Source organism: Ahaetulla prasina, chromosome 5 (genome assembly GCF_028640845.1).
Source record: "Ahaetulla prasina isolate Xishuangbanna chromosome 5, ASM2864084v1, whole genome shotgun sequence".
In the NCBI taxonomy this organism is placed as follows: domain Eukaryota; kingdom Metazoa; phylum Chordata; class Lepidosauria; order Squamata; family Colubridae; genus Ahaetulla; species Ahaetulla prasina.
This window is the reverse complement of record NC_080543.1, coordinates 88,642,999-88,669,439: the sequence shown is the minus strand read 5'-3', so window position 1 is coordinate 88,669,439 and position 26,441 is coordinate 88,642,999. Positions and strand designations below refer to the sequence as shown.

At 37.1% G+C, this 26,441-nt stretch overlaps 1 protein-coding gene across 13 annotated transcripts in view; it reads left to right on the top strand.

Annotated features, from left to right (window-relative positions):
* STS (steroid sulfatase) overlaps nucleotides 1-26,441 on the top strand; it is a 151,861-nt gene that overhangs the window by 3,538 nt on the left and 121,882 nt on the right. For 3 of the 13 annotated variants that reach the window (XM_058184655.1, XM_058184654.1, XM_058184652.1), the window contains exon 2: nucleotides 1,350-1,414. The exons of 2 other annotated variants lie outside the window; for them this stretch is intronic. The gene's annotated coding sequence lies outside the window, so the exon portion shown is untranslated. Of the gene's footprint in view, nucleotides 1-41; nucleotides 866-1,349; nucleotides 1,415-8,198; nucleotides 8,258-26,441 lie in introns of those variants that run through there. 8 more of the 13 variants (XM_058184648.1, XM_058184647.1, XM_058184644.1 and 5 more) reach the window with 6 other exon arrangements.

Here is a 26,441-nt window from a genome sequence, read left to right as displayed (position 1 = left end):
GGTGACGGCTGCTGAGGCAGATCTCTTCGCTTTCGTGCGTGGGTTTTACCGTTCTGGTCTTATCATTGAAAATGGGAGGAGTGGCTGCTTGGTTTGAGCACAAGAGACAAGTCCTGGAGACTCCTGTAAGGAAGGCAGCGGTGCGTTATTCAACAGATACAAGCATGAATGATCTGCAGGTATTGCACTACATTTAAAAAAAAGCCGCAGGTATTTAATAACGCTGCCTCGTTGCATCTAAAGATAAATATGGTATTAATAAATAAATGCAACTTAAATCATATTTGTTATGCAATAAGGGTTTCTGTTTTAACTTAATGCTTAAGGTGCCCACTGTATGTTACTTGTTATTGTTGTTTCAGCATATTAAAGACCAAACAAAATATAGAACAAGAAAAGCAGAAAGAAAAAGTTTTAGAAAGTTTCTGTCTGTCCTCTCAGGAGGTGGGCGGGATATGCCTGTGGCAGTAGAGTTTCACATGTAACTTTATTTTGCATTTGCAAACCAGCTGGCAGCCACTGTGTTTCCTACATATTATTGTGCTGGTTTGTCAGCAGTTGCACAACTATATTTGCTATTTCAAGCGAGTCCCATGTATAGTAAATCAACTATGGGATGATTAAAATTATGAGTATCTGTAGCCAGATCACTCCATAAGAACTGCATTTCCTACTCAGCTCAGGATGATCTTTTATAGATAAAAAAAGCAATTGCTGATAATCTGTGAGATACATAATGCATTTTAGGGCAAGCTATTTTTTCTGTTTCTTTCTTGCTGTAGCAACCAACTTACCAACTCATGGTGACCATGAGAAAACAATTATAGAAATGTGCTCCATCATGAAGTGACTTCCCAACTCAGAAGTAAAGACAAGCTCCAATTGCAGCCTCTTATGTTGCCCCATTATTTTGGTTTTATTATATGGTTTTATTATTAAGGTTTATTTCAACTTATGTTCAAATGTTCTTTTCACTTAACTGCCAAACATTTTAATGTTATAAGATATTGCTTAAAAATAGGTAGATCACTAGCTTTGACTAAAATACCCTCATAATACTTTCTGATCCCAGCCATCATCCTTATAGCATTTGAGAAATGATTTTTCTGAATTATCTTGTGATACCATTTCCCTTTCTTTGAATTCTCTGCCCTCTGCAAAAAAACTTAGCTCCTGCATTCAAAAGATCCATTGGTTAGGAAGTATTATTTTATACTTCTTTCCTTCTGACAACTTCTATATGGAAATACCATAATGTTTTCTGTTCCCATAGAAAATATGCATGTGTTATTATGTTCATATTCATAACACAATGCACTGACAACTGTTTTATCTTTCATTAAATTTAGGAGCAGTAGTGAACTGGACAAGGAATGAAGTTGATTAAAGTTTTATTTAATTGAAAGTGTGGTTGGTAAGTTAAGGTTTAGGTATTCATCTATCTTTGGGATGAATTTTCAAAAACAATTTCTGCCACAGCCATTTCATTTGGCTGGGATGGCATACCTGCTTTAATTATTTTTAAAAGATGCTTTGTTTTCATGTCTGCATGTTGCAAAGCAGATATTTCAAATGCTTTTCTCAATATAGCATTTCATAGATGAGAACTATACTGTATCTTATTAGTAGCAGTATATTTAGCAGTTGAACCAGTAAACATTTCCTGGTTCAGAAAGAGAGGGGAAAAAATTGTATTTGCAAAATAAAAAGTACAGGAAGTATTATGTAGGTGCTGAAAATCAAGAACCACAGTGGAAAAAATGGACTAAGGTTAAATACAAAGAAGAGCAAAGTAATTACAATAGATGTAACCACCAGCTAAAATCTTCTGCTTTTAGGATCACCAGGAAAAGCACTACACTCAAGAAATATACCACAGACTATCCCCTTGCTGCAGCAACCATAAGAGTCTTATCTATACCTGCAGAGATGAGAATTGTGCAGGCAATTGTTTACCTTTTGATAACACATGGAAGCAAAAGTTAGTCTTTGAAGAAGCAGAATAGAAAAGTATTGACACTTTTGAATTTTGATGCACAAAAAAATTCACTCAGATTATCCTGCTAGCTGACATGTTTTGTGAAGACCTAGCTCTCTAGAAGACTATAAAGATGGGAAAGGTGAAGGAAAGATAAGAAGAGAAAACCATGTGGGGAACCAAGTTAATTACAAAAGCAGTGAGTGCACTGCTCAGGGTGAGTGCACTTTCAGGGTGACCTGAAAGATTAAGTTGGAAGATTTTTCTGGAGGAAAGTCTTTAAGTGTAGTTGCTGAGTTCAACACCAACTTGAAGCGACATAATCATCAATCCTGAAACTAAATGCAAAAGAGCTGAGGTTAAATTGAATATTTAACTGATAAATGAAAGAAACAAAAAGGGGAGATGTGGAAAGATGTTAGGATTAACAGAAGAAAATAGCATTTTTCTAGCTAGTCATTTGTTCTCAGAAATACATAGGCCAAAGTACTTTTGATTCAATTTTTATTAATTCAATATAGGATTGCCTCAGCAACTTAAATATTTACTTTTGTAGATAACAGCCAAATACATGATATAACTACAAGGGGAAAAATTGGGTAAAAGTTAATATGGAAATTAGCCACTATTGATTTTTAAAATTTAAGATAATCTGATTTAAAAAAGGTTTGTCATCCTCACCCTCCAGCAAAAAGGAAAAGGAAAAGAAAAGACTTTATTAGATCATAACATATTTCTAAGGTAAAAAGGAAAGAAATTAGGAGGACAAATTCTGGCAATAAAAAGATGAGCTACTAGCTACCAAGAAAACAAAAGTAGTATGACAGATCACAAAAAGTTAAGAGCCAAGTGAATTCTGCACTGTTTTCAGACTTGTACTCTGTTTCCCCCAAAATAAGACATCCCCTGATAATAAGCCCAATCAGGCTTTTGAGCACATGGCAATAAGGCCAAGTGCTTATTTCAGGGTTCAAAAAAATATAAGACAGGGTCTTATTTTTGGGGAAACATGGTACTTTAGCAAACCTGACAGTACTGAGTTTCAGAGTGAAGAAAGCAAAGGAATAAGTACTGAATGTCTGAGCTGAGGTGAATTTCTAAGTTTCAAAGCAGCAAATATAAGATCCAAAACTAGATTCAAGTGGTAACAGAATAGGGAACTTAAATTTGGGGAATATCTACCTGATTGAATTAAAACTATCCTGTACTGTAACTTAAGATCAATTTTGATAATAATTGCACAGATAAAATAAGTTTCCTGAGACCATAAAGCAAATTATGGTGTGTCCTTTTAATCTCCCTCCTATCTGAAGTGAAGCGGATTGTGGAAAGAAAAGTCTTTAAAGTGAGAGAATATTTTTTCTAAAGATGTTCCAATGGCCTGCTTCCATCCGCTTATCTAATTTGATACTTTTAAAGGGAGAAACAGGACTAACAATTGAAACAACCCCCTGCTCATTTTCAGCTATAGTTTGTTCATGTTACTGATTTTAGACTGAATTTTAGTGTATTTATGGCTTATGCTCATACACCCACGTAGCTAGAACACATCTGAAATTTCTAAACCTATACACAATTATTCATATCCCCTTCTTTTCTTATAAAATCTATACAGAAAGTCCTCAACTTACAACAGTTTATTTAGTGACCGTTTGAAGTTACAATGGCACTTAAAAAAGTGATATATGAGCATTATTCAAATTTATGACCATTGTAGCATCCTCATGGATGCTTGGCAATTGACTTACATTTGTGATGTTGCAGTGTCTCAGGGATAATGTGATCACCTTTTATGATCTTCTGAAAAGCAAAGTCAACAGGGAACCCAATTTATTTAACAACTATGTTACTAAGTTAACAACTGCAGTGATTCACTTAACAATTGGGGCAAAAAAATAGCAATAGCACTTAGACTTATATACCACTTCACAGTGCTTTACAGCCCTCTAAGCAGTTTACAGAGTCAGCATATTGCCCCCAACAATCGGGGTCCTCATTTTACTGACCTCAGAAGGATGGAAAGCTAAGTCAACCCTGACCCTGGTGAGATTTGAACTGCCAAATTGCAGAAGTAGCCTGCAGTACTGCATTCTAACCACTGTACCACTGTGTCTCAGTTACATGGGCAAACCCATTTAACAACTGACTCACCAACAGAAATTTTGGGCTCAGTTGTGGTCATAAGTCAAGGACTACCTGTATAATAAAGGGGTATTTGTCAGGCCTATCCCAAATTTTTAAATATGCTAACAGTGCAATACTATTTAGTTTCATATTTAAGTACATTACTGTAAACCAAAATCATACTAAGTGGACAAGATTTGAATCTGTATAAGAGCACTGGAATTATTATATCACATAATGCTGGAAAAGGCATTAAAGAGAACTGAGTATGATAGCTGTGGAAATCTAGAGGAAAAACCAGTGGGATTACTAAGAATAGTATTTTCCTGCTGTGAAGTTCTGATTTCTTCTTCAGCGTTTAAACCATTGAAAACTCAAAAAGAATATCTTCAAGAAATGTGTAATTTTTATTTGGAGATTGCTTTTCTGTGGAGTGGCAGTACTCTTGCTAACATTTCCTCTGCAGCAAACTCTGGAGCAAATAAGCTCCTTAAATAAATATATTACATAATATTATTAGATTTGTAATTTGACCTAACTAATGTTCAAAACAGAAAGTAAGCAATCATATCTTACTGGGTGACTTGTTTAAATTGGAAAGATTTTTAAATAATCTTCCTTGAACAGAAGCCTGCTGAAAGAAATTAATGAAAGGAAAGTAAATATATTAAAAGGTTGTCCATTAATGGCTATAATAAAACAGATCAACAGCAAATGAGTGACAAAAAGAGAGATACAAATCGAAAAATTCTTAATAAAATATGTACTTAGCTACAATTTAAATAATTATATAGCTATATTTAATCTTTGTTTTAAAATTACTGGACAAAGCCAGTAATAAGACAGCCAAAATATATTCAGATTCACATATTTGAACAGTAAAACTGAAACTGCATTGAATGTGTATATTTCTATATGGTTTTGTGAGATAGTTATCACATGAATGAAGGCAAATAGACGTGTCCCATCAGAGTGTTGTGAAATCTAATCTAAGTTGTTCACTGGAAACAGAGATTTAGTCTTCTGAGATTTCAGATTCGTAGTGGAGCCCATCCTCGGGGAATTTTTCTGTCACCAGAATGTGAGAGACAATATTCTGGTGAGAGAGAAATGCCCTGAGGATGGGCTCCAGCACAAGTCTGAAAGTTTTGAAGACTAAACCTCTGGCCCCAGTGAGCAATCCAGATTGGATCCAGCAATTCATCCAAGATCTATCATACAGCCATAGAGTTTAAATGTATCTAAGACATGATTTCAACAAACTCAGTTAAGTTGAAGACCTCTCTGGTATCTACTAAAATATAGTAGTGAATGATCATAAAGAGTGTTGTTTCTATACAAACAGCTGTGGGAAACTCCTCCTAGAAGGATGAAATAGTTTGAGGAATATTAAAAAGATAGAATATTATATTCCCCTAAATATTAAGTCTTTCTTAATAGCCCAAGCAGATATTTTGTGCCCATTAAGAAATATTGGGCCAGCCTATTCAGAAACCAGCCCTAGACTCCTTGCCCCTAAGCAGAAACTGAGGAGGCCACCTTTTAGAAAAGCAGATTTGATAATCCATTCAAGACAGAATATTTTGAAACAAAGGCAGAATGGTAGGATTAGAAACAGCCCAGATCAATCCAAAGCCCCTTCATTGTACCACCCCCAGAGCAGTCCAAACTTCACCTGGGAGCTCAGATAACAATAAGCCAGAGGTTAACCAGATTAGGTCAGACAAGCACCTAGGATTTGCATTTCCTTTTTTGCCTATAGAGCCAGCTATGACCTCTACATAACCCCTACATGACCCGTTAGGAATCTGACAACAGCCAATAGAATATTAAAGGACATGTTCTTGCACAGGAACAGGAAGCTCAAATACAAAGCTCAAAGAATGTATGACACCCACTCTCAACTCCATTTTGTCAGCTGCACAAGAACATTGGTGGTTCTGCTTCATCATTAAACCATTTTTACAATCAGCCTCCATGTTTCCAGTGTCTTTCTCCCAGCTTGGAACTGAACAAGATGGACATTTCTTCCAACACAGCAATTTTTCAATTTTGCTTTAAACTTTTAATTGAATGTAAAATCAAAAGTCTGGTATATTCATTTTAGAATCAGAGTCTATGATATATTCATTTTAAAAGTTCTTTAAACTGAGAATGATAATCCTTGTCATGTTACACTTATAGTAGTTTTTTTGGTGAACAATTATCTATCCTGATTAACAACTTACCTAACCAAATAATTCTTCAAAAATTCAGCAAAAAAAAATATCTGTCCAGCTGTTGACTTTAAAAAAAATCTCTGGATTATTCTCATCATTTTTCTCCAGATGTGGCATTCCTAACACAACTGAGAAGCTCAATGAGGCATTTTTCAGTTTCTCAAATAGCAGCATTGATTTGAGGCAAGTCACAATATTCAGAAGTTGGTAAACGTAGTCCACTGCTACTTGGACCATGGACATCACATAAAATAGCATACAATCAGAGTAAATTAAAAATACATTATGTTATTCCCATATTGGTAAAAAGTCTGGCTTGACCAGATTGTGATCAGTTGTTGTATGAGAGTGCTTACAGCTTGTCAACAAATCTTACCTCTTTAAACACTTAAACCCATATTCAACACTTAGCTGGATTTAGTAGGAGATTTTCAGATGTGAATCAACTTGATTAAATTGCTTATTGCAGATAAACTTGAAGTCTTAAATTGATTCTCCAGATCTGTGCAAAGAGATTAGAGTATGTATGTTCTCCAAAGTTTAAACTGTAAAATGTATTCTCCCATACTTCCATCTTAACAGATACGTTTTATTAAAAAAAATTAAGAATAATAGAGCATATTAGATAAGCACACACATATACTCATTTTTCTCTTCTAAGTAGTGCATCACCAGTATGCTGTACTTGTCCTATTATTATGAGTCTTATATACATTTTAATTAAAAAGCTACATTTTAGAAAAATATATGCATGGAAGATAATTACTGAGATGGTGCAATTATATACTTAGATATCCATTAGTAATAAAAAGCATTGATGTTCATTTTATGTATTTATGTATTTATTTATGTATTTATTAAATAAATTTAGGTACTACCCATCTCAGTCTCAGATATATATTTACATAATAGCTCTACCCTGATTTCAGTCTCACTGCATTACCTCTTTATTCTGTGTGTTCCTTTCTAAATCTATAAATATCAGGTGTTTTTCACGACTTTTGGTTATGGGTACTCAAGGACATTTCCCTTTCTTCATTGGATATTGCTGATAAGTTCTTCCCCACCATGAGCCGTGGTGGCATAGTGGTTAGAGTGCAGTACTGCAGACTACTTCTGCTGACTGGGCTGACTGCAATTTGGCAGTTCAAATTTCACCAGGCTCAAGATTGACTAAGCCTTCCATCTTTTCGAGCTGGGTAAATGAGGACCTAAATTGTTGGGGGCAATATGCTGACTCTGTAAACCACTTAGGGCTGTAAAGCACGTCAAAGTGGTATATAAGTCTAAGTGCTATTGCTATTCTAGGCCTATCTTTCTTTCCTTTCTACTAACACTCTTCCATCCACAGGTGGCATATAGCCATATCTATCGGCATACGAGCATTGCCCTTGCTTAGCTCCAGCGCACATGTGTGCACTGCGGGTTTTTTCCTGGTGGGCTTCTCATGAAATGAGCCGAATGATGAGAGACGCAAGGTTTCCTCGGGATGAGAGCCTAGAGCTAGCTCTGCGACCCTCTTTATTCTCATATGAAGGCATTACACAATCAGAAGGAGGTTACATAGGCGTGTCTAAGGCGTTCTACAGTTACACTATTCAAGCTGCACATAAGTTTCACTTTTAGAGCATAAGTTTCATTTCTGAGCATCTGCATAAGTTTAAGTTTCATTTATGCGTAAATACATCAGCGTCTTGCTTCCTCATTCCATTCCGTGTGCATGTTTCAGCAGGGCAAGCCTGCCTGCACGCACACACACAGTATGGTCAATAATTCCTACATCTCCTCTGTTTTTGTTTAATCAGAATAGTCCTGCTCGGTATAGCAGAATTCACGAGTTGTATCTGCACTCAGGTGACTGATGTTATACTTTGCAGGTTCCACGCTTTCCAGCGGAAGGGAGATGAGATCTTTGCTGTTGTTGTCCAACTCTTTGGTATGTCCCGGGCAGATGTAGAAATGATGTTTTTGTATAAATTTGTCGTCTTCTGTACCGTGTAGCATTTGTGCAAAGTCAAAATACAAATCGGGAAACCATGAGCCTGGTATCTGAAGTGCTGAGGTGGAGTTAAGAAGGTCATGATACGTATCCAGGACAACCCAAGTCAGATTCTGCGGTTGATGGGCAGAATTTGATGTAGCAGGTGGGAAGTATGACAGCATCAGGGTGGATTGAAAGGACAAAAGGGAAAGTATCCGCATGATGAGGTGTCTCCCGTACAAAGAGAGTCAATTGCCGGTATGACTCAGTAGGGAAGTGTCAATGGTGTCAGATGTGGGAAGGTCCCCTGTTTTTGTTTTTTGATGGTAGGGACGGATATGTCGACCAGGGACCCACAAAGTCTCACCGTTGGTTTGGATGGCAGCGTAGCCCCGTCCCCAGGTGATGAGTTCAGCAGGACCTTTCCAGGTTGGGTCAGGAAGTCGTTTGAAGTACATCAGTGGTCTAGATGTTGCTGTGGACAGAAATCTCAAATCCAATCCTTACATGAATACATAAAACAAGAAAGAACCAACTGTCTTCTGGGAGTTGAAAAAAAGTCTTTTGATCGTTACATGTTTACTCATTACATGTCCATTTCTTTATTGGGAAGTTCTGCTCCACTTTGGTATTGTTGTGACTTCCAGTGGAGGCTGTCTCAAATGGATGGAATGTCTCTTGGGGAAAGCATCTTGACCCATGTATTCGACTTCCACAGGTTTGAGTCATCTGCAGGACTAAAAGACATGAGAAGGGATCCCCTCCTCCTCCCTTTCTGGGTGAGAAAAGGCATTGTTGGAGGATTAGGGAGGGGGCCAAGGGGGAATAGATAGCTTGCAGGTAGAACTTGAAAAGAAACAACAACACATCAGCATTAAACAGATAAACTGGTACAATGTATTCCCATATGAGAAAAGGTAGCTGGATTCACATGCTTCAGGAAGGAGATGAACAGGTAAAATCATTTAAACAAAAGTACAGAGAAGAAAGAAAGTTGAACTCTGTTCTTCACCCTGTCTAGGTAACCGGTCCATCCTGGGCGAAAAGTCATTTTTCTTCTTTCCAGCACTTTTAAAATTCATACCCACACAAAAGCAGGGACAAAGAAGAGATGACACAACTTGGGGAGGTGGTTTACACACAAATCTCAGTTTTGTTTTTTAACAAACGCACTATGTGGAAGACAGAGAAAAAGACAAACAATCAACAAAAACCCAACTCCCCCCTTTTTTTTATGTGTAGAACTTGTTCACTAACAAATCCATACTATCAAAAACTTCCAAAAACAAATCACATTATATCTTAGCAAAATCACCATTTGTCTTACTTGCTCATACTTTTCTAACTCCTAACTCCTAACATTAAACCTTTATTTCAGCTTCATTAATGCCTCAAGCTTCAAATTCAAACCTTGACTTAACAAATTAAATCCTTCACATCCTCCTAAATCTCTCTCCACATCTTGTAATTTTCTAACTTATCTCTGAAATAGTTCCTAAAACTGGGCACATCTTGTGCTGCTAAAAAATAAAAATAAACAATACAAACAGCAAATAAGGGGCGCCTTGAGTCTGATTTTTAAAAAAAGCATTTTGTAAGCTTTTGGGTGAGTCTTTTTATGTGGAAAACCTGAGTGCACTTCTTCAAAAAACATTTCTGCTTTAAAAATGCATCTATACATAAGAAGATAGCCATTTGTCTGAAATGCTGTAGGGTTTCCTGCCTGGGCAGGGGGTTGGACTAGAAGACCTCCAAGGTTCTCTTCCAACTCTTATTATGTATGTTAACAGCTTCAAAAATACAAAGCTAAATGACACATTTTGATTCAACTCTGTGCTTTGAAAACATTTATAAATGTATAGGTTTAATCAGGCAGTTTAAATTTCAAAAAGTTCCAGAAAAAAGAAAAATTGGAAAAGAAAATATATCTGCATAGCTTTTATGCAGATGAAGAAATACCAAACCAGTGAAAAGCAACGCTCCAAAGAGCCTATCTGTCCCTCCCTTCTCAGACAGGCTCAGCAGAGGAAAAAAAAATGGAGGGGGGGTGAATGGTTCTCCTCCTTCGCCCCCCCCCTCCCCTGGCTCAACAGGGAGTGATGGGGGGTAGTTAAGATGAGCCAGAGAGGACAGAGAGAAAAAAAAATTCCAAAAGTCCACCCTGAGGAGGGGGAAATGGCTGTTTTCCAGCCCCCCCTTTTCTCTCACCCACCCCCGAGTATGGCTCAACAGAGAGCGAGGGGGGTGGAGGTTAGGATGAGTCAGTGAGGGTTAGGGGAAAAAAATTCCAAAAGTAACTCATTGCAGTCAAGCTGCTTGCAGAAACACTCTCATGCATACAGATACACACACACACACACACACAAATTGCAATCAGGCAGCGTGCAGAGACAATTTCTCACACATGCACACATTTCTTGCAAATCCAAAAGACAACACAGAAATCTCACACCTCAGTGAGTTTCTCTAACTGCAGTCAGGCTGCTTGCACATACACACATTCCATGCAAATCAAGCATCACAATTATCTCAGGGAGCTTTTTTACAAGCTCCACACTCTCTACAATTCTTATGCAGGTCTGGAAATGATTGCACACGTACATACACACGCACACACACCATCAAACAACATTTACAGACCTGGGGAAGTTGTCTCTTTAAATCCTCTCCCCTCAAGTGAGAAAACTCAGCAGTTTAAATCATGAATCTGATTGTGGATCCTTTTGAGTCATTTTTTGATAAGGCGGAGGTCCTGACAACTCTCCGGGTGGCAAAGTGGCGTCTGCGAGTCCTTTTTCCTGTAAAATGAGGCATTCAAGGACCACGCGCCACGTGGACAGAATTTTTGCAGGGGCTCTTGGACTTTCATGGAAATAGGTTCCCAATTTTTTTTCCATGTAGTCACTTTGTGCAAGCCCTTTTCCGGATTGTTTCCAAATATAGGAGAGTAATTGAACCAAATTGGTTTTTGAGAGAATGGGGAGAATTTTGCCGTTATTTTACACAATGTAAGCCGCCCTGAGTCTTCAGAGAAGGGTGGGATATAAATGTAAAAAAATTTTTTTTAAAAAAAATTAAAATAATAATTGTGGACTTGGTTAGCTCCCTAAGTTCCTGCAGATGCACGGCCTGCTTCTTAGAGAGCCCTCCTCCCATACTCACGAAAGGTAGTCGTCTTCACCAACGGTACCTGGAGTGCACTTGCCGCGTCTGGGCGGTGAGGACGGGAGGTCCAAGAGACGTATCATCCTTAGGTGATCACGCCGGGGATGTATTCTTGGCAGAATGATGTCGGGGTCACCAGTTGCGGGTTTTTTCCTGGTGGGCTTCTCATGAAATGAGCCGAATGATGAGGGACACCATGCATGGTTTCCTCGGGATGAGAGCCTAGAGCTAGCTCCGCAACCCTCTTTTATTCTCATATGAAGGCATTACACAATCAGAAGGAGGTTACATAGGCGTGTCTAAGGCGTTCTACAGTTACACTATTCAAGCTGCACATAAGTTTCACTTTTAGAGCATAAGTTTCATTTCTGAGCATCTGCATAAGTTTAAGTTTCATTTCTGCGTAAATACATCAGCGTCTTGCTTCCTCATTCCATTCCGTGTGCATGTTTTAGCAGGGCAAGCCTGCCTGCACGCACACACACAGTATGGTCAATAATTCCTACAGTGCACCAGATTTTTGGGCCTTCTGGGCCCACCAGAAGTTAGGAAATGGGCTGTTTCCAGCCTTCGCAGGACCTCCAGGAAAGTAGGGAAGGCCATTTTCGCCTTCCACAGGCTCCAGGAAAACCTCTGCAGCCTGGGGAGGGTGAAAAGCAGGCCCACCAGCCTATTGTGCCAAAAGCAAGGGTTGTGCAGTGGAGTTGTGTGTGCATGCACCGGGGGGGGGGCAGGGTGAATTGAATTATAGGCATGGGCGCACACACACGTGACACCCCCCCCCACGATTCACTTTTTGGCACACTATGGCAAAAAGGTTAGCCATCACTGATTTACAGTATTCCACCTCTTCAATGACTTAACCTATTCTTGATTTCCCTTCTCATCTATGGATAGAAAAAATAAAAAATGGTCAATAAATTTGATATCTAGTTTTTTAAAATGATCCTATGAAGGACACATTTGGTATAAAGCCAAATATGATCTCCAACAGCAATGAAAGAGAGACTTATCATTAGTAGAACATTTTTCGGAAGCCTTTGTATGATTCACGTAATTCTTGGCAAAAATGGGCAGATCAAGATGTGTTCAGAAGTAGGTGGAAGAGGAAATTTTAGCTGGCCTGAAATGGTGATATCTGAATAGAGACAAAACTGGGTTGTTATAAGTCAGGGGTATCAAACTCAAGACCCGTGTGCTGAATCCGGCCCGCAGGATGCTTAAATCTGGCCAACGGGGCCAGCCTGGAAATAGCAAAGGACTAACCCGCACCCCGTTTTGGCCAGCAATGTGCTGTAGGAGGCTATCCAGGCCAAAAATGGGGCACGGGGGGCTTCATGTGGCCCCCACACCTGTTTTGGCTAGTAGGGTGCTTCAGGAGGCATCCATCCCATCTTCCCCCTTGCGTCCCCCTGAAGCTGGCCCATGGAGGAGAACTACAATACTGATCTGATACTCAAAGAAATCCAGCTTGACACCAATTCAGCAGTTGTGCTTTTCTTGTAGGAGGTTGGGTTTATTTGTTTGTTTGTTCATTGTAAAAGCTGATATTTTGTTTTAGGTTGTTTTGTTTTAGCTTGATGCTTAGCAAAAAATGGGAAACATGAACCTCAGTAGCATAAAAGCAATAATCTGAGTAAGAGGAAAACAATCATGGATTCAAAGAATGATATTAAAAATGCAAAATAACATAAATAGTACTGATGCAGTATAACAAGGCAAATTAATTGCATTCCTCTTCCACATCCTTTTACAGCAATAGATGAGCCAATAAATTGGAAGGCTGTAGGTGTCATACTTTCCTGCCTTTATCCCTGGACTTCATACCCTTGCCCTTTTGAGACCATCACTTTGCACTTTCTATTACTACCATCCATCTCCATAAAATGTCTCATATGGTATCCACCTACCATACAGCAAGAGAGAGGGATGGAACTATCATAACTTGTGCTGTCTGCTTCAACAAAAGTTGACATAATTTTTGTATTGCTAACACTTGGCCATTATAGAATTAACTTTTCTTTCCACCTCATCTTTAGAGATAGACTAATGTCACAAGAGATCAATAAAATAATTTTAATTAAAAAGAAAGAAAAATATAAGCAACCTTTTAAACAAAATTCAAACATTTATTGTTGAAAAAGATTGGTCAGATCATGGGCAGCCACCTATACAGAATATATAATGTTTTAGACTAATTTTTCAAACTTGGCAATTTTAAGATGTGTGGACTTCAACTTCTAAAACTCTACAGTCAGCCATGCTGAAAAAAACATTATAAGATGGATATTATAAGATGATTCCACAAAAGAAATTAGCTATTTTGGAAGTATAAATAAAAATAATTCCCAACTTTGAAAATTAGAGAAAATATATAAGACCAGATTTCCATGCACAAAAATAAAATAAAAATTCTTATTATAAGTTCTTCATTACGTTCATTATTTGTTTGTTACTATTTTTTTCCTTACTCTCAAAATGGATGTTTCCTTTGCTTCAATCACCTGGGTTTCCTGACTTTTTGAAAATTCCTCAATCCAGTGCCTGGAATTAAACAATATTAGTTCTATACTTTCCCTAGTTTTAGTTCTCAGCTTTGCATTCTTTGCAGCAGAGGAAGGAGCATTTTAATAAAAATAAAGGAAATATGCTATTAACTGACATCATACATTAATATTTCCTCCTTCTTGAATGAAGGATTGAAAGAACTCAAAAAGGAAGAAAAAAACATCCACCTTTTGCTCTACTTGAGCCAAAAGAAATCATGCATGCATTGGAAATGCTAAAGCACTCATTCGCAACAGTTGCTTTTTGCCTTTAAAATATTAAAAACTTTAATTCCATAAATTGTGAAGAATCAAGCAAATTATGACTAATTAAATATATATAATTCTGGCTCAGTTAAAGAAGAGATCAAGACCATCAGTCTAGAAAAAGAAATCAGAATTGTATAACTGAATGATAGGGAAAGGGATAATGATATGCTCAGCACTTCATTAGCTCCTATAATGGGCTTCACACATTGGTGATACAAACTTTCTCAGAAGGGAGAGCGTGCTTATAGGCATAACAGATAAGGCTAATTGATGAAGGTAAATTGTCTTTTAAATAAAAAGCAAATGACAAAGAAAAGAAAATCTTGCAATTAGTCTGGCTGCCTATTTGGCTTACTGAGGCTACGCTTAATAGTACTGTAGCATGGAGTGGAACTTCTAGTTCATTATCGGAAGAGGATAGGTCTAGAAATATAACAACCTTTTGAAGCGAGATAAAAGTTGTATACCTGAAGAAAGAAAAAATGCTTTCATTTCAGAAATAAATAATTAAAGGAAGGCTGCTTGGAATTGCAATAGCAGCTAACCCTTAATTCTCCCACAGAGGATTTAATGGAGTTAACAGCATCATAATATATTAATATACTACAGTGACCTTGGATCTGAATTACTCACCTGCAAAATGCAGCATGAACAAACTAGGTATCGAGAATATTGTCACTAACTGAGGAGGAAAAGAGTGCAAGATTTGCGTCCTGAGCTGGAATGTTATAGGATGGCATTACACCTGCAAATAGGATTCCTTTCTCAAGTTTGTATCTTACTGTGATGTATTATGGATCCAGGAAACCTTATTCAATAATGAGATAGTAATGCATGGTTATAAGCTCAATCTTAAAGCAGAAATAGGACGGAAGGTGAAGAATGACAATGGTCTGATCCCAGTATTCTGAGTGTGAGGTTTATTAGATCTTCTATCTTTAAGTAATATTAATGGTGGATATTTATCTATAAAATGCTCTGAGCGATTTATACATTCCTCCAGTGGGACTGTCTTCACTGTTCAGGCTGAGTTGGAGACCTATTTATCAATTGGAGACCTATTCATTTATAATGATTTTAATACTTGTGTAAGAACTGATTATGACCCTTTATATGCTAGATTTCAGAGCTGCTCTCTTGCTTCTGAAATAGATCAAATAGTCAAAGAAAATGCAGTCAAACTGCATATTCTGCCTAGTCCAGATAATCAATATATTTAATTTCCCAAGGACAAATGAACATCCAGTTGAAATCACCTACTAACATTATTTGATCTGATCTGTTATGAGGTTATTGAGATTATTTCCAGTTCATAAATGACCATTTCCCAACTCAATGCATTATCAGCCCCAGGCTTCCATTCATTAAAAGAATCTGCCATGATAAATGGTCTTACAGTAGAGAAGGAACAAAGGAGCACACAGCTTCAGAGGTTCCTCCCTTACACTACAAAATCTATTGTTTAAACCTTGACAACTATGATATGCTAGTGCAGTAATTACAAAAAGAGATACGAATAATGATTGATATAACTTCCCAGCACAATTTAGAGCCCTGATTCGACTTCTATTGTGTTAAGAACTTAAAAATCACTTACTGCATGTAATAAAATACATAAAATTAATGAGAATCCCATGTGATTACAGAGGTTTGAAAATTTCATTCATGCAGTAAGAAATTTAGATTCTGCCTGTTTTGGGACAGTACAGTGAATATTCTAAAAGCAGTGCTTTTATATATGTTATGATTATGAAAATATGCAGAAAGTATATTCAGGTACAGTCACAGAAAAACCTGTTTTAGCTGTTTAATAAAGAACTCTTGAATTACCCCCAGTATCAATATTAGATATTGAAAATTTAGGGGTTAACTCAGTTTAAGGAAGCTAGAAATTTGTGTTCTACTCCTGCTTTAGGCATAAAGCCAGCTGGTCTAAAAGAAAAAAATAATAAAGACAAAACAAAACTAGACAAGAAAATTATTTTTTTTCTTTTTTCTTTTGTATTTTAATCTTCTGAATAAAATAGAAAATTCAGAAAAATGTGGCATAAGGCCAACTGGTGACCTTGGGCCAGCGCTCTTTCTCAGCTCTAGAAGAAGATAATGGCAAACCATTTCAGAAAGTGTTGCTAGGAAAACTTCAGGAACTTGCCCAGGCAGTCTCTGTAACATTACGTAGAGTCATCACTGACTCGGAGGCACGCATGCGCACTCACACACACACACACACAAATAAAAATAGAGGAATGGATGATTTAATCCCATCACAAGACCTTTAGAATGATGGGATTTCATTTTCGCCTAATTCTTTTATTGATAAATAAGCCTAGAGGTTGGGAGCATAAAATCATTGTTGTCATCTTTAAAAACACAAAAGAGCTGTGATGGCGCAATGGTTAGAATAACAGTATTGCAGGCTAAGTCATTGCTCATTCTAGGACAGTGATGGCAAATCTTTTAGAGACCGAGTGCCCAAACTGCAAGTCTCACTCTCTTGTGTGTGTGCATGGGTGCACACGCAGCAGCAACCTGACGACCAGCTGGCCGGCGAGAGGCAGGGCATCACAACACTGGCAGCTCTTTCTTTTGCGAGCTTCTGTTTCCCTGAAACAACGGCGAGAAACACCACAGAGAAATGTGGTGAAGCTGAGCTGGGGTGATGGCACATGTGCCCACAGAGAGGTCTCTGAGTGCCACCTCTGGCACATGTGCCAATAGGTTCGCCACCACTGCTCTAGGACTTCAGTCCTGACCGGCTCAAGGTTGACTTAGCCTTCCATCCTTCCAAGATTGGTAAAATGAGGCCCCAGATTATTGGGGGCAATATGCTGACTCTGTAAACTGCATAGAGAGGACTGTAAACCATTGTGAAGCAGTATATAAGTTTAAGTGCTATTGCTAAAAGAAGGTTGACTCTGCTAAGTAGAGGATTACTCAATGTAGTAAGTAAATTCTGCTCAATATAATAAGTAAATTTTATGCTAGGGATACATAGGGAAATAGAGACTAAGGTGAAGAGGAGCATATTCTAGTAGAGGAACAGACACGTTTTAAGAAGGGACATTCCATTTTAGATCAGTATTTGATCTTACAACACCCAGTAGAGATATATTCTACCTGTTTTTTAATTTAATGCACATACCTTTTATTGATTTTAAAGGCAGTGTGTAGTTCTATTCATGACAGTAAGCTGTGGGAAAAGCTGGAAGTTTTATAATTGACTGCTATTTTTAATATGAACTCTATATGAAAATACATCACGGAAAGTTAGTTGCAGCTTGCAGGTATATTTAACAAGTGCTGTCAATACCCAAAAGTGAGTTAAGTAGGAGTGCATTCTGGGTCTGTACTATATAACTGTTACATTTAATACTGACTAATCATTTAAATGCTTTCATTTTTCACCCTCCTAAGATCTAGAAAGTTTTGTTAATATCTTACTGTATCTGGGTGATGCAGTCATTATTATCCAGGATTCCTGCTGGACTTGGAAGAGCCTTGGGATCTTACATTGAAAATAAATGGTTATTAATTATTAAAAAAATAACGTTATGAATTTTACAAATGACCTAAGACTTATATGTGTGGCACTCCATTTTTTTAATAGCAGAAAGACACATGCAATATTCTTTCTCAAACTGCCCATGGAAATGCCGCTGACAGTTTTAAATCCCTAAGTTTTGAAGGTGATAATTACAGTCAGCCACTTTTTAGTGAAGATCCTTTATGAACTTCAGTTCGGACCCTTTTGTGACTTCAGGCCACTAGAAGGCATTCAGGCTAAATATTTAAGATCAGTTCTTTAGATACTGCAATATGTGCCCCAGGCAACCTTGCATGGTGAAATTAGAGGCTTATACCTAAAGAGCTCCTTTTAAAAACTGGCTAAAGCTGTTCTATTTTTCTGTGCAGCTGGTCCCCTCCACTTTTGACGATGGTTTCCAGTCAATATAAAGGAAGTCATTCATGCTGAAATTAACATTTCTAGGATTTTCTCTAGATAAGGCATCTGTTGGATTAAAAAAAAATGATTGTGTTATGTTGAAGCTGTGAATTATGAAAACCAATTGAATGGGAGGACCTAAATGTATTGATCTCTATAGGTACCTATATAAGATGCCTAATTTATTAATCTCTACAATTAAAAAAGGTTTGCAGTAGGCCAGCAGTATATCTTAACTCTACCTAAAAACCTCAGCATTCAGGGCTTTGATATAATTAAATGCTTTTCTTCCTGTTTTTTTTTTGTGTGTGTTTGTTTTTTTTTTGAAGCAAGAAATAAGACATGTAAGGAATGATTTGTAGAACTGGGAGAGTTGAGATAATTAGAATGTCCTCTTTCAATGGCCACTATGTAGAGATTCTTCCCAATATTCTGAAGAATGTCAAAAAAATGCTGCTCAGGCATATTTATAAATGATGTTGATGAGTTACAATTTCTAAATAGCCTACTAAATTGCTCCCTTTTGCACTGTAAGCCATGCCAAAAATATTAGCTGGAAACTATGAATACAAATGAGTATGTTTGGCAAACTGTGAGATAATACTAGATAGAATTTTAATTTTTTGACATTATATTTGCATTAATACTAAATATCTGTTGAGTAAAAAAAACTAAAAAAATTAAAAGGTGAAATCACAGTGGCCAGTTTCTTAGTAGGTGTTAGGCTACATAAGCATTGAGATTCCCAAGAATCTAGGACTTCATAATGCATCAGCTGCAGCCAATTCCTAGAAGCAAGAGGGCCTCTGGTGGCTCAACAGGCTAATGCAGCCTGTTATTAACAGCAACTGCTTGCAATATTGCAGGTTCAAGTCCCACCAGGCCCAAGGTTGACTCAGCCTTCCATCCTTTATAAGGTAGGTAAAATGAGGACCCAGATTGTTGGGGGGCAATAAGTTGACTTTGTATATAGTATACAAAATGGATGAAGACTATTGCCTGACATAGTGTAAGCCGCCCTGAGTCTTTGGAGAAGGGCGGGATATAAATGCAAATAAAATAAAAATAAAATAAAAATAAATCCTCTTTTCTCTGGGAGCTGGCTGCAAATGGCCCATGCTACTGTACAAACATTCCATACCAAAATCCAGCTTGAGACAGACCTTTTTCAGTCAGTCCCCAGAAACAAAACTCTGAGAGCAAAAGGGCTGACCACTAAAAGAATTTGGCCCACATGGGCAGAGTCACTCAGGTAGTCAGATTCACTGAGAGTATATGCACCTTGTGTGTTCAACCACACTTTGCCAATAAAGAATTCTATTCAAAGCAAACTCTGAGTGCTTTCTATTTCTATTTCTGTTTTCAGATTTTTATATTTTGTGATCTTCTCCTTGTCTTCTATTTTCCCTTGGTACTGCCCTATCAGTTATCCATGCTTTCTAATTTTCAACCACAATTAAATCTGTTGTGTTATAAGCTAAGATTTTATCAGTTGTATTCAGAAATCAAAATTATTAATGAAAGATCTCTGTTTACATTAAAGGTTAGAGATTTCTATTAATATATTGCAACTAAATATAATAATCCTGGCTTGTCTAGTTATAGAATTCTTGACATAACTATTACATAGTAACAATCAGTACTTAAACATTAACTTTTACAGGAAATAATAACAGAAATAATGCCTAATTAGCTAATAATATCAGAATATTATATGATTCAAATACACTGTTGCTTCTTTTACTGGTCCCACTTGATTCAGCAAGAAACTGTATAACCGTATCTAAGGTGTGAATAAAATAAAATAATTTAGCCTAGAAACAAAGTTCATGATCAATAGGTCTCTCCAAAATGGAGTTACTGAGATCTTGACCCTCTGTCCCTCAGACTAATAACTAATAAGAAGCATTTGCCCAATAAACATTTCTTGCAATAAATATTGTCTGGTAATATACATATAAACCTGACATGTATTGCAGAGATCACACTCAGCACTATTTTCAAGTTTGTAAACTTCAAAGAACAGTATTAATGAGAGAAGGCCTATAACTAGGCCAACAAGCCAGTATCAAAAAAAAAAGTTTAATAATTTCTGCCAGATATAAGGAAGGAAAGGAAATTGGAGCTTCCTCAGGCTGAAACCAAGAGAAGAACAAGAACAGGTCTGTCAATATTTATGATTTAAACCTATTTTAAGCCTATAAAATTTCTGCAGAGAATTGAAAGATGAACTGTATCCAGACTTAAAGTATACTGTATTTGTTTATGCGCTTAATCAGAGCCAATATTTTCATTGAATATGTCACTATAGAAAAATTATATTGAGAAAGCTTTTCTTGCATCATTTTTTGCGACGATTGGTTGATTGATTATGTGCCATCAAGTTAGTGGCAACTCTTAGTGATCCGTTAAATGTATCTTCTTCAGGACAATCTTGGCCTGGCCCTTCAGTTCTTGTAATGGTTCACTTATCAATTGTTCTAAATGAATCCATTTGTCTTTCTGCGAGTCTTTTTCTTCTCTTTTCTCCCATCTTCCTCAACATTATAGATTTCTCAGGAGATTGATGGCAAATAGATTAAATGTTTTAATGGTATCTTATTGTTGGTGGGTCCTCTTCCTTATTATTTTCTCTACTGGACATAAACATGGTTCAGATTGGATAGTGGTTATTATTGCTGCTCCTGTGCTTCTTCAACAAGTGTGTGATACTGTTACAAGCAAGCTCTAGTACTGTCTCCTTGCTTTCTGTATTCTTTGGTGTGGAAAAGCAGCTAGTGTGCTGACGTTCAAGATGTAGGAAAAGTTCTAAGCCACTACCTTGCTTTCATTTTTAGGAAGCATGGCTGGCTGGCGTGGGAATGAGCCTCAGTTGTTTACATAATATTTTCCATGCTACGAGTTAAAGTATAACCATTGAGAATTGCCTTGTGGTGGGACACAAATGAAATAATAAACAATGTCATTCCTCTTCTTTTACCATTCATTCCTCTGACTCTGAAGACCCTAAATAACAATGATTTATCCTAACTAATTACACACACACACACATACAAATGTAGATTAGATTAGATATATACCAGTAGACATATATTTCACCTGAATGTATCTTAGAGAGTTGGGGACAACATGTCCTGTAAAAATGCTTAATAATAGTTAAGCAGCTTCATACGGAATAAGGTAAGAATAATTTGTCTTCATCATTCTGAATATAGTTCTTGGTTACTTTATAAACCTAGTTACAGTATGCAATTTTCTTAGCAATAATGTGGAAGCAGCTTGCCATTTCCCTTTTCTTGAAGTGTTTTTGACTTCAGATACAGCCTAGCATATAAACCTGCATTTGACTTCATATACAGCCTAGCATATAAACCAAGTCCAACCCAAATTAGTCAGATACTGCTATTTACTAAGGAGTGCAGAAGAAAGCATCCATTAAAATATTCATTCAGTACTTTAAACATCATTATCAGAAAGCAGTATCTTGGATCTTTCTGTTGTCCAAATCTAAACCTTCCTAGAATGGCTGCAGAATCTGATATCCAGACAACCAGTTCTTGTAAGTCCTAAAGTTGTCACCAAATAATAATTTGTAATGAAACAAAAGAAAATCTTTTATCCTTACGAATAAAAAGTTAGATAGGAATGTTAGAAGTAAACATTAAATATATTCAAAGACACTTAAATTATTAGAAATGAAACTTATGAGACAAAAATAACTCAAATCAGTATGTACATTTTAAAGACTGAATGTTTAAACAAAAAGAAATTGTCAACACGCTTGTATCAAAATAATTTCATATTAGACAATGCATATTCAATAAAATAATATTTTGAGCTGAGTGGATTCCATTCCATGTTTGAGATTTGAGATTTCCCATTAGTAAATCATTAAATAGTTGGCGATGCCATGAGGATGAGATTTCATTAAAACATATTTCTGCAATGTCCTCAAGTTGCCTTCTGGGAAAAAGTAATTACATGTATTATTCTGACTTCGAGGAAGATTTATTACTGCTGGACATCCATATTTTTTTTAAAAAGAACTACATACCTATTACATAGCTAAGGGAGACAGCTATGTTATTCTATTGCTAAGAGACTTGTTCTTCCATATTAGAACAATAAATTTATGGCCTCAATTACTCAGTGGATTGAAGACCAGATGTTGTTTGTGACCTATGAAAAAGTTGATTACAGGTATAGGTTATGTATGGATAATAACAAATAAGGTCAATTAGTAGAGAAACCTTCCATAATAATAAACATAAAACCAAAATGATAGCCTCAACACAATGGGCTGCAGTTGGAACTGGTTTTTACTTCAGAGTTGAAAATAAAGGTTTCTGTCATAAATCTAATAACTAAGGACTCTACTGTATTGTTACTTATTATTGTTTGTATATATTAAAGACAAATTGAAATACAAAACAACATCAAAAAGAAAAAAAGATTTTAAAAGTTTCTCTGCTTTCCTTCTCAGTTATAACAAATTAGGTGGGTGAGATATATTTGCACCACTACTGTTCTGGTGCTTGCCAATTACTGTGACATCTAATTGATTGGCCACTCACTCTTAGCCTTGATATCATCCTTGTAGAGAAGGTGCTGATCATGGTTACAGTCTTGAACTTGTATCCGTACCCAATCCTTGTGATTATATGGGCAATGCAGTTCAAGCCTACTCGGAACAGAAACAGGGGCAGTCCATCATAATGTTGTATACTAAATTTAAGGGCTACTTTTGGGAGTTGTTTAGAGTTGACTTCCAATGTTGTCTTCCAGAATTCTGTTGAGTTTTTGAGGAAGTTGGGATTTACTTTGACACCTGGTCTTCAATGTCAAAAGGAAGTGCTTTAACCACTACATTATCAAGCTGTTGAATATATCATTTTTAACACTCTGGGACTGTTACAAAAGTTTCTAATTTGTCATGTCTCATATTGTGAAAAAATATAAAACTTGCTGGCTTCCATGATCCCCAGTTTTTAGCTGTAAGGCCTAGGAAGACTGAAAGGAGGGCCGGGTATATTTATTTCTACCAACTTGAAAGCAGAACCTATACTTATTGTCCCTTTAAAACATATGGCTATGGCTCGTCTCCTCAAGTCCTGCTTTTAATAATTAATTTTTATCTTCCGCTATCACTAAGAAAAGCTGAAATCACTGCAGTATGGATGTAGTTGGAACACTATATTAGTAAACTCCTCATGGATCAATGCCAGGGTCTTACTAGGGAAAAATTTAATGCTAGATTGAGACCAGATGATTACACATTATATATGAAATATCTCCAATACCCACCATCGGAGATTCCCATACAAATCAGCACCTCCCTCACACAACTTTCTAACGACAATAGAGCAAATTACGCTGGCCTCTGTCTTGCAAAGATGGTGAATAATTTTTTTTAATATATATATATCCAACGGCTCTTGGGCTGGTGACTATCCTGGTGAGATTACATTTTTGGCAGGGTCCAAAAGCAGCACCATTCATTATATCCTAACTTCTATGGACTTACTACATTACGTAGAAAATTTTGAGGTCCTATCTTACCTAGAAAGCGATCATCTACCTTTGTGTATATACATGAAGCCCTTCATCTGGCAGATGCTCTTTGGGACCAATTTATTCCTACAATTTCTCCAGCAGGCCTAACAAGATATTGGGTCAAATGGTCCCAACAACTTGATCAGAAGGGGAGGAGAGCCCTATCAGAGGACAACCTTCAAAAAATTGGTTCAGCCTTTATATCAGCCAACCCTTCCCAAGATCTACTACTATTATTATTATTATTATTATTATTATTATTATTATTATTATTATTATTATTATTATTATTATTATTATTATTATTATTTATTAGATTTCTAGACCGCCCTTCTCCCGAAGGACTCAGGGCGGTGTACAGCCAAGATAAAACATAAACCATGTACAATTAAAAACAAATTAAGAAACTTATTATACAATTGGCCGAAAAATTAAAATATTTAAAATCTAAAAACCCCAATTTAAAACATAAATAAAATTTAAAATTTAAAAATCTAGACAGTTTAAAAGAAAAGCCTTAAGCCAGCCCCGCGCGAATGAACAGATGTGTTTTCAATTCGCGGCGAAAAGTCCGAAGGTCAGGTATTTGGCGTAAACCAGGGGGAAGCTCGTTCCAGAGAGTAGGAGCCCCCATAGAGAAGGATCTTCCCCTGGGGGCCGCCAGCCGACATTGTTTGGCGGACGGCACCCTGAGAAGTCCCAACTAGAACTATAAAAAAACATAGTGCATAAACTACAACCACTACTAGCACATGACCAGAATTTTTCAGCTAAGAGGCCCTGCATCACCTCCAAACTATGGTTTGACAAGGATTGTGTTGAAGCCAAGGGAGCTCTCATCTTGGCACATAAAATATACAGAAGTGAGACTGGGAATGGCAATAAAACAACTCTTAAACATCTCCTTACACTCAAAAACCAATTAAGCAATTGATTGCTCTTAAGAAGAGACATGACACAAGGTCCTCCTGGGGACAGCTTATTGAGGCAACAAAGCAAAAGAACTCTTCTCTATTCTGGCATCTAATAGCTAGTCACTCTGATAGAATTCATACCCCACTAGACTCTCATATACCTCCTTCACATTCACTTTTGGAGAATGTATGAAGACAATGAAGGATTTATCTGAATGGCCCCCAGTTTCAGAGCCCGAAATTAAATCTCTCATTGGCCAATTCAGGACTAGGAAGGCCCTAGGAGCTGGCTTCATTTCTGCTGAATTATTAAAGAACAATTTGGAGTGCTAGATATCAGTTCTGGTGACACTATTCACTTAAACAAATAAATAAATAAATAAAACTATACTACACCCATCATCTCCCCTGACGAAATAATTGAAGTCTCCAGAGATGGAACAGAATACAAAAACAGTGATGGCTCAGTGGCGCCTAGATTCTGCAGAGTCATCTGCATAAATGAGACCAGCAAATAAAAGTTCATTTATTCTATAAACTCAATTGCCAGAACCAACCCCTACTACAGCAAACTTAGATCACGGCCTGATCTATCATTTCTGCAATGGATTCGTTCTCCGAACTCCACACAGAACTCAAACAGCAAGACGAAGGTGAATCCAACCTATACATTGACTACCGTGCTGACTGCATAAAAAGAAAAACCTACAATCAATTGCCCAACATCCAACCCTCCATCACCCAAAACATTCAACCATCCGTCATACAGAACTTTCAACCAGCCGCCATCCAAAACCAGGTACGCACGCCCCTTATTTCCTCTCTACCAGACACTGCCGAACTTAAATGCAAACTGATAAATGCAAGAAACATTGTAAACAAAATGCCTGAATTTCTTCTCTTGTTAAATACTGGTACATTCAACATTATATTTGTATGCGAAACATGGCTGAACTCATCCCTCTCTGACTCCATTATTTCAGACAGAGCATATTATGTTTTCCGGTCTGATCGCGAAACCCGCAGGGGAGGTGGAGTGGCTATCTTTTACAAAAAGTCACTGAATCTAACAAATATTCAAGTTGCACATAAATTTGCTCTTCTAGAAACTATTGTCTGCGAACTGTCCTTTAACATCACACTTCGCTTTTTGCTTTGCTACAGAGCCCCCGACTACGACATCGCACATGCGAACAAGTTAACCACACTACTAACATGGGCTGCCTCTTGCCTTTATCCTCTCATCTTCCTGGGTGACCTCAACCTACCTCTTATTAATTTGAAAACAAACGAATGTACAACTGAACTCATCCATATTACCCTGTACAATGCTGTTACAAATCTAGGTCGTGATCAACTAGTAACTAACAATACAAGACTCAACAACTGCTTTGACCTCATCTTCTGCAACAACGCAAACTCAATTTATGGACTACAAATAAAAGAACCCTTTTCCAACAGTGGCCACAGCATGATAGACTTTTGTCTCAATATACACACCCTTATAATAATCTTCATAATAATGGTATACCAAACTACAATTTCAAAAAAGCCAATCATAAACTTATAGACACTGACCGCTAATCTCTTGTCTGGCAAATTCTATTCTCTAACTGTACCACTGCTGAAGACTACTATAGTGTTTTCCTACTTGAAGTCAATAGACTTAAACTATACGTACCACAAACCACCACCAAAATCAGGAAAAAGAAATTACCCGTATCAATAAAAAAGCTCCAATCCAAAAA